General features: G+C 34.4%; 1 protein-coding gene and 1 pseudogene across 3 annotated transcripts in view; one reads left to right on the forward strand and one right to left on the reverse strand.

The window, feature by feature from the left end:
• Window positions 1–8,121, forward strand: part of Brcc3 (BRCA1/BRCA2-containing complex subunit 3) — a 68,808-nt gene that overhangs the window by 47,035 nt on the left and 13,652 nt on the right. The gene's annotated exons all lie outside the window — the stretch shown is intronic.
• Window positions 5,724–8,121, reverse strand: part of LOC104862956 — a 6,087-nt pseudogene continuing 3,689 nt past the window's right edge.

Genomic DNA, 8,121 nt, shown 5'->3' on the forward strand with positions numbered 1-8,121 from the left:
TGTATCTATTTCTTCTGAGTTTTTAATTTTTTGGCATATGCTTATTTGTAACAGACTCTAGAGCTTCTGTATTTCTGTTGTATCAGCTATACTGTCTCCCTTTTCATTTTAAAATTTTATTTATTTGGGTCATCTCTCTTTTTTTGTTTTTTGCTCTAGCTAAATGTTGATTTTGTTTATATTTTCAAAAAACCACCTCTTTGTTTCTTTTTTTATTGAGTTTATTGGTGCATTTAAGGTATACAGTACAGTTACATTCATTATTGAGCTCTTGTATCATTACATGACAGGTTTTGGTTCTCATTTTTTCCCCTTGTCCCCGCCCTCCCTTCTCCCCCCCCATTTGCAAACACTTTATTTCCATCTTTTCATTTTCTCACATTTTTTTCTTTTCCCTTATTACCTTTCCCCTACCCTTCCCACTTTCCCTACACCTTTAGCCCTCTTCTTCCCATTTCTCAATGTTGGTTATCTCATTAGGATCTTATGTACTATTATAGTTTATTCACGCCAGAGAAACTATTCAGTATTTACACATGTATGACTTATTTATTTCACTTAAGAGTATATCCTCAATATGTATCTATTTTCCTATGAATGACTCTAATTTCTCATTCTTTATGGCAAGTAGTATTCCATTTTATAGAAAAACCACATCTTCTTTATCCAGTCTCCAACCGATGGGCAAATGGTCTGTTTCCAAGTTTTAGGTATTACAAACTGTGCCACTATAAACATGGGTGTGCATATATCACTCTGGTATGATTCTTTTAAAACCTGTTTGTTTCATTGGTCCTTTCTTTAGTTTAAAAAATTATTTAGCTCACTTTTCTGCACTGATTTTCGTTATTTCTTTCCACTTATTTCATATGTGATTTGCTTTGATTGTCTAAATTCTTGAGATGCATAGTCAAGTTTTTGTTTGTTTGTTTGTTTTTGTTTTTGGTACTGGGGATCACACTCAGGTCTTTGTGCCTGCGACGCAGGCGGCAGAACAACTGAGCTAAATCCCCGGCCCAAGTTTTTTAAAAATAAATTTCATTTTATTCTATTCCATTTCCCCCTTCAAGCCCCTCCACTCAAGTTGTTTTGAAATACATTTTTTGTTTGTTTTGTTTTTGTTTTTGTTTTTTTGAAGCAGGGTCTCACTATGTATTGAGACTGACCTGGAACTCACTGTGTAGCCCAGGCTGGTCTCAAACTCACAGCAATCCTCCTGCCTCAGCCTCCCAAGGGCTGGGATTACAGGTGCACACCACCACACCCGGCCTCGAAATACATTTTTAATGTAGGTGCAACTTCCCTCTTAGTACTTCTTTTCCTGTATTCTAAACATTTTGGTATGTTTTATTTTCATTTGTTTGAAGAAATTTTTAAATTTCAATTTTGATTTCATCAGTGACTCATTCTTCATTCAGTAGCATGTTGGTAAGCCTCCATGAATTTTTATATTTTCTTGTTGTTGATTTCTAGTTTTATTCTGTTATAGTTATAGAAGATAAGGGATATGATGTCCAATTTGTTTTTTTTTGGGGGGGTGGGATTTTTGAGACAGGGTCTCACTATGTAGTTGAGTCTGAACTGGAGCTCACTGTGTAGCCCAGGCTGGTCTCAAACTCACAGGGATCCTCCTGCCTCAGCCTCCTGAGTGTTGGGATTACAGGCATGCACCACCATGCCCGGTGGCTTCCAATTTGTTTTTAATTATTGAGAATTGTTTTGTGGCCTAATATAGTCTACCCTAGAGAATATTTCCTGTGCTGAAGAAAAAAGTGTATGTTCTGCAGTTATTGAATGAAATGTTCTGTAAATGTTTGTCAAGTCCATTTGATATATGGTATATTTTAACTCTGGTGTTTCTTTGTTAATTTTTATCTAGCTGATCTGTCCATGGATGAAAGCAGAGTATTAAAGTCTTCCATTATCATTATATTTGAACCTATCTTTCCCTTTGGGTCTAATAATGTTTGTTTTATAAAATAGCTGCTCCAATATTAGAAACATTAGAAGCATCTTTATAGTTTTAATATCTTATTATTAATTAATGCTTTGATCATTTTATAGTGCCTTTCTTTGCATCTATTTACAGTTTTTGTCTTTATTTCTATTTTGTTTGATCTAAGAATAGCTACTCCTACTCAATTTTGGTTGTTTGCATGGAGTATGTTTTTTTTGACATTTGAAATCATTTATTCATGGTAGTTTTATATAATCTTGCAGTTATAGTATAGTCATATAATAAAAGAATATGGAATATTAAAATAATGAATGAATAGGAAAATGCAGACAAGTATAAAGCCAGTGCCTGGGTGTTTAAAATAAAAGCTCTTCAAAAAAGTTACAAATGTTTTGCAAATAGGATTACAGAAACATTTGGGAGAAAGTAAAATTGCCTTAAAAACATTATACTACCAAATGATGTGTTGCTTAGTTTTTAGCAAGCCGTTATATATAATATTAATTATATGCTTGTCTCCCACGAGGTAACATTTAATGCATTTTACATTCAAGTTGAAATAATACAGCACCATTTTAGCTCGAAGGATAAATATAATGCTTTGCATTCAAAAGTGCCCCCAAACTTTGGGTACCTGGGAATGAAACTTAATTTGTTGATTAAATATATTGACTGTGAATATAAATAAAAAATCAAAAATACAGAAAAAAGCTACTTTTAATCCTTTAACGTACTGTTAGTTTAAAAGCAAATTTTTTAAAAACAAAATATCTTAAGACCAGGATTTCTGTCTTTATTTTTTTAGTACCAGGGATTGAACTTGGGCCCTTGTGCTTGTCAGGTAGGCAGCGGAACCACTGAGCCAAATCCCTGGCCCTCAGGATTTCAGTCTTCTAAAATTTATCTCTTAGTAGCAGGAAAATTTTAGTACTACCTGTGTTTTCTCTAAAGTTTCAGCATTTAGAATATTTATAAATGTAACTATTTGTGAGATTTCAAAGAGCAAAAATTGTTACTACAAATAATTCCTAGTGAATCATTAGATTAAATTGTAAATAAAATTACCATATAAAAAATTAAGATTTCTGGAAATAGGCAAGTTGTATATTCACATATGTTATGGTACTGTTGAGAGACTGAGTCCTAGCCTCGAAGGCCAAAATATCTTTAAGCCAGAGTGCGGTCTGAGTAATTATCAAACCACTAATGTGACAGATAGTGAGCTTATTAAATTATTTTCTACTCATTTTTAGCCCTTATCATGTAAAAAGTTAGTCTCTTCTCAGTACTCAAAGTTCTTTGTATTGTTTCTACATCCTCTTAGTTTGGTAAGACTGAATTGTGTTCTTTATTTTATTCATTGATAAACTTCATTATCTGTGAGTTTTGACATTTATTCAGAGAAAAGACCTCTTAAGTTTCAAAACTATTGAGTGTTAAATCAATACTTATGAGTTTTTATAAGTGTTAAAGGAGATGGTGAGGGAAGGAATGTTCACAAAAGGAGTAAACAAGAATGTTTAGCTTCCTAATTGAAAAAAATTTTTTGCAAAATCATCCAAATAGTAAATGTTATATTTAATAAACAGATATTTCAGGAATTTGAATTTTTTATTAGAAATACATGTGTGCATACAATTACTAGCTTTTATTTTTATAAATATGGACAGGTACTTTTAGTTGTTAAAATATGATGAACCTATGAGTAATAGTGACATTTTTTATAATTACTGAGGTTGGAGACAATGTTCTGTGTCCCAATGCCTAGCATGTGAGTGCCTGGATTATATTAGATTTTCAAATGATGATAAATGGATAGACAGATAAAAGACCTTATTGAGATTTCTAAAGATGCATTTTCTTTTATGTATCCAAAGGCCTTGATACTGGCTAGTTTTTGAGGCAGGAGTAAACATTTTTATGAGACAATAGATACTAAATCTATAGATAGATGCCAGTCTGGCTCATTATTAATGCTGACAATATTTTTAAGAAGTATATTAAAATGTCTCTATTAGAAAAGGATACAATTTTATGGGCATTCTGCAATCTTTAAAAAGCAATTTAAGGCAGAGAAGGTACCACATAGCTCAGATACTAGCTCAATGAAAGTTCAATCTATATTGGTAAGTGTGTGTAGGCAGATAATGACCATGTGTACCATTCCATCCATCCTTTGATGATTATCTCTTGACCATCTCCTGTTCTTTTATCATGCCGTGTACCCACTAAGTACAAAATTATTAGTAGTAATTGGTCTTGACTTTACAAATCTCTGACATATAAGACAGGATGTCAACTCACTTTTAAAATTTTACCCACTGTGTTCTGGTACTGCAAATACCTTGCTTGAGATTATAATAATAATTAAATGTAGGAAAACTTCTGCCTAAGCACCACTAAATTAAGAATCTAATTTGATTTCTTTCTGCATCTTTGAATTTAAGAAAAAGATTTTCCAAATTCTATTGTTGCACATAGTTTCATAGTTTAAAACAAAATCAGAGCTGTCTCAGTCTGGAGTACAGTCCTTGGTTTTACAAAAAGTACTTTTTTCTCTTATTCATCAACCCCTCATATATGCAATATTCGCTAGTATGTACCTTGCTAATTTGGACTAAACATCAGACACACACACACACACACACACACAAAAAAAAAAAAAACATGTATGACCAGTTCCTGAATATCCTGGAATGATATTCCTGTACTCTACACATACTACTGTCATCTATTGTGGATAATTAAAAATTCCTAGCATCCTTCTTTTTAATAGCTGAACTGTTAAAAAATATGGGAGAGTTGAAGACCTTAACATGTTTTTCATTGTCTTTTAAGTATTTGAGATACAGTGTGGTTTTGGTGTGGGATTTTTTTGTATGATTTTTATGTCTTCAAGGAAATTTTAATTTTGGCTAACACTTCAGTATGCTTAAGTGAATATTATTTCTGGATGTATCACATCCCGGAAACACTTCCCAGTTACAAAGTTGTCCTATGTATACTGGTTTCCAGAATGGTGATTTTAAGAGTGTCACTTGAAATGTCTCTGCTCATAGAAAAGATAAGAGTACAGAGGAGTATCAACAAATGTCAGACAGGAAATGGATAGCTTAATTACCTAATTCCTTCCAAACAAAAGTTATGTCAAGTGAAAATAAAATTCTGCATTTGACAGAAAGAAAGTATCTACTAATTTAGAAAATGTAAACATAATTTTTATATAGGGATATAACTATCTGAACACATATATTGCCATTTCTTTGCTAAATAACATTTCTCGACACCAAATAATACTTGATCTTTCCACAGCACCAAATGTGTCCATTTCTATTTAAACAGTGGGAACATCATTTATAAATTAATTTATCCTAAGACACATAATCCCATTATTATTATGTTTCACAAAACTCTCAACACATTAGAAGGTAATCAGTTCAAAGTAATTTTGGCTCATTCATTAAAAAACTATTTTCTTTTTTATACTATAATTTCAAAACAAGTATATGAGTTTGGGATTTCTTTGAAAAGGCCAAGTATGGAAGTACAGAATTGAAATTCTGTTAATTCACAAAGTAATGTGAATAAATACTAAAAACTTCCCAAATGATGCTGATTTAATTGTTCAAAATCCAGTTATGTGCTTTGTTGTAAAATAGTCTAAACAAAAAACTCTTTTCTTGTTTTCTGTCCTCTTTTTCAAAATATGTTAATCCTACTACAGCTAATCTATTTTATTTCTCACTTCTGAACACCAGGCACTGATTTATTCAATGGAAGCTGGGCTTGCTTTCTCATATGATGAGGACGTGCAGTCTGAGGCATAAGCATGATATCCTGTGTACTGAATATTGCAGCGCACATTGTTGCTGTAGTCTGACTCAGGCACCAGATAGTTTGGGTTGAAACTGACCTTGAGAATGTAGTTTCCAGGTTGTACATCTGTAATATCAAGCCACTGGCTATCTATGTCTGCTGCATAGGTATCATAACAGCCTAGGCTCAAACCCTGTGTGTGTGCAGTACATACAAATCGCCTATAATAGCCATAGTCACAAGATGTGTCCTCAAGACAGAAACTTGCTTTGTGACCTTCAGCCACTCTGCTCTGTGTGTTGGCATCCAGCAGGTCATAGTGACTGAATTCATTCATGTGTGTTGTGGTAATGTTGGTGACAACTGTGCATTCCCAGGAATATCTTGGATGGCTTGATAAGAAATCACATGTTCCTTGGTTTTGCACTCTTTGGGGAACTCTTAATAGTACCCTGTAATCATAATCTCTGACATCTGCTCTGTATGCTGAACTGGCCAGACAGTTTCCCTCAGCGGCGCATCTCAGATTGTACATAAACAACATTTTCTGCATGTATGTGGATGCCTGGGTGTAGTAGGGGTCTGGCATCAGGTCCAGGAGACGTAAATGACAACAGGTAACATGGGTGGCAGTGAGACCAGTTGGCAGCCCCTTACCCCTGCTCCTGGTTCCTCCAGATCCCTTACTACCCTTCTTCCAGTGAGACCACTAGAACTAGGGACACCCAAGCTATGAAGCAAAGCGGGAAAGCTGGAATATGTTTTTAGTACTTGAACTTTTATTCTGTGTTTTTACTGTTGAACTGAGATTTTGGTTAGCAGCCTATTTTTAGTTTGTATAAAAGTTTAGAATATTTGTATATGTCTTTATATGTATATATAAAAGAGATATATGTATCTCTTTCCTTTCAGAAATGCTTAAGAGCAGATTGGCAGAATCATATGGTAGATATGGTTTTGAAGAAACTGCCAGAATATTTTTAAAAAACAATCTACTAGGGTTTTAATTGAGATTCATTTTTAGAGTTTATTGCAGGGTCTCTCAACCTCGGCACTATTTTGGGCCAGATATCTCTGTGAAGTGTGTGTGTATGTGTGTGTTGTGTGTTGTGTGTTCTCTGCATTCTAGGATTTTAATCTGTGTCTCTGACCTCCACCCAGTAGGTGCCAATAGCAGCTTCTCACTTGTCACAATCAGAAATATCTCCATACATTGTTAAATTTTTCTTCTCAGGGAAAAATTACCCCTGATTAGAAACCACTGGTGTGTAATATGCACCTTTTACTGATCACAGTCTACCTTCAAATGATCTTACACTACTAGTTCACGTATAATATATGAATCTTGCAACGTTTACTTCCATTTCTTCCCTCCTTTTCTTTGTGCAAATGTCCTTATTATACACTTTACTTATATGTGTGTTATAAAGCAATAATGTATGTTACAACTTCTACTTGCAAACTATCCAACAGGGGATTAATACTCACAATATACGAGAAACTCCAAAAACTCAACAGGAAAAAATCAAATAATTCAGTTAAAAAATGTTCAAATGATGTAAATAGACATTTCTCAATGGGATGGGATTAGTGAAATGAGTTGGGAAGACCTGCCTGGACTGTGGGTGGCAGCATCCAACAATAGGTTGGGGGATAAAATAGAACGAAAAAGAGGAAGAAAAGTTAAATTTGTTTTTTCTCTCTTGTGCTGTCTTGCTCTTCCCTTGCTTTTTATACTACTGCCACCCTTGGACATCAGATCCAAATTCTTTGGCCTTTCAGACTTAGGCTTGTATCAGCAGTCTTCCAGGGTCCCTTGTCCTTTTGGACTTGAACTAAGGGCTGCAGCAGTGGTCTTTTTCTGGTTCTGTGGATTCTAGTTCCATGGACTAAACTTCTACTGACTTCTTTAGCTATCAGCATGCATATACCCATTGTAGAACTTTTCAGATTCTGTGGTCCTGTGGACCAAACTAATAAATCCCCTCTCATGCAAATATGTAGTCTCTTGGTTCTGTTTCTCTAAAGAACCCTAATACAATAGCTAAAGGAAATAAAATCATTAGATCAAAGAGATACCTGACTCCTATGCTTATTGCAGCATTAGTCACAATAACCAAGATATAGAATTAACCACAGTGTCCATCAACTGATGAATGGATAACAATAACGTGGTACATATATACACTTGAAGTTATTCAAGCACAAAGAATGAAATCCTGCCATTTTAGGCAACATGGATGGTACCAGACACTTTCTTAATTGAAATAAGCTCAAGGCCGGGGGTTTGGCTCAGTGGTTCCACCGCCTGCCTTGCAAGTGCAAGGGCCTGAGTTCGATCCCCAGTA

This window comes from Fukomys damarensis, unplaced genomic scaffold (assembly GCF_012274545.1).
Source record: "Fukomys damarensis isolate Sample0158 unplaced genomic scaffold, DMR_v1.0_HiC HiC_scaffold_39, whole genome shotgun sequence".
NCBI lineage: Eukaryota > Metazoa > Chordata > Mammalia > Rodentia > Bathyergidae > Fukomys > Fukomys damarensis.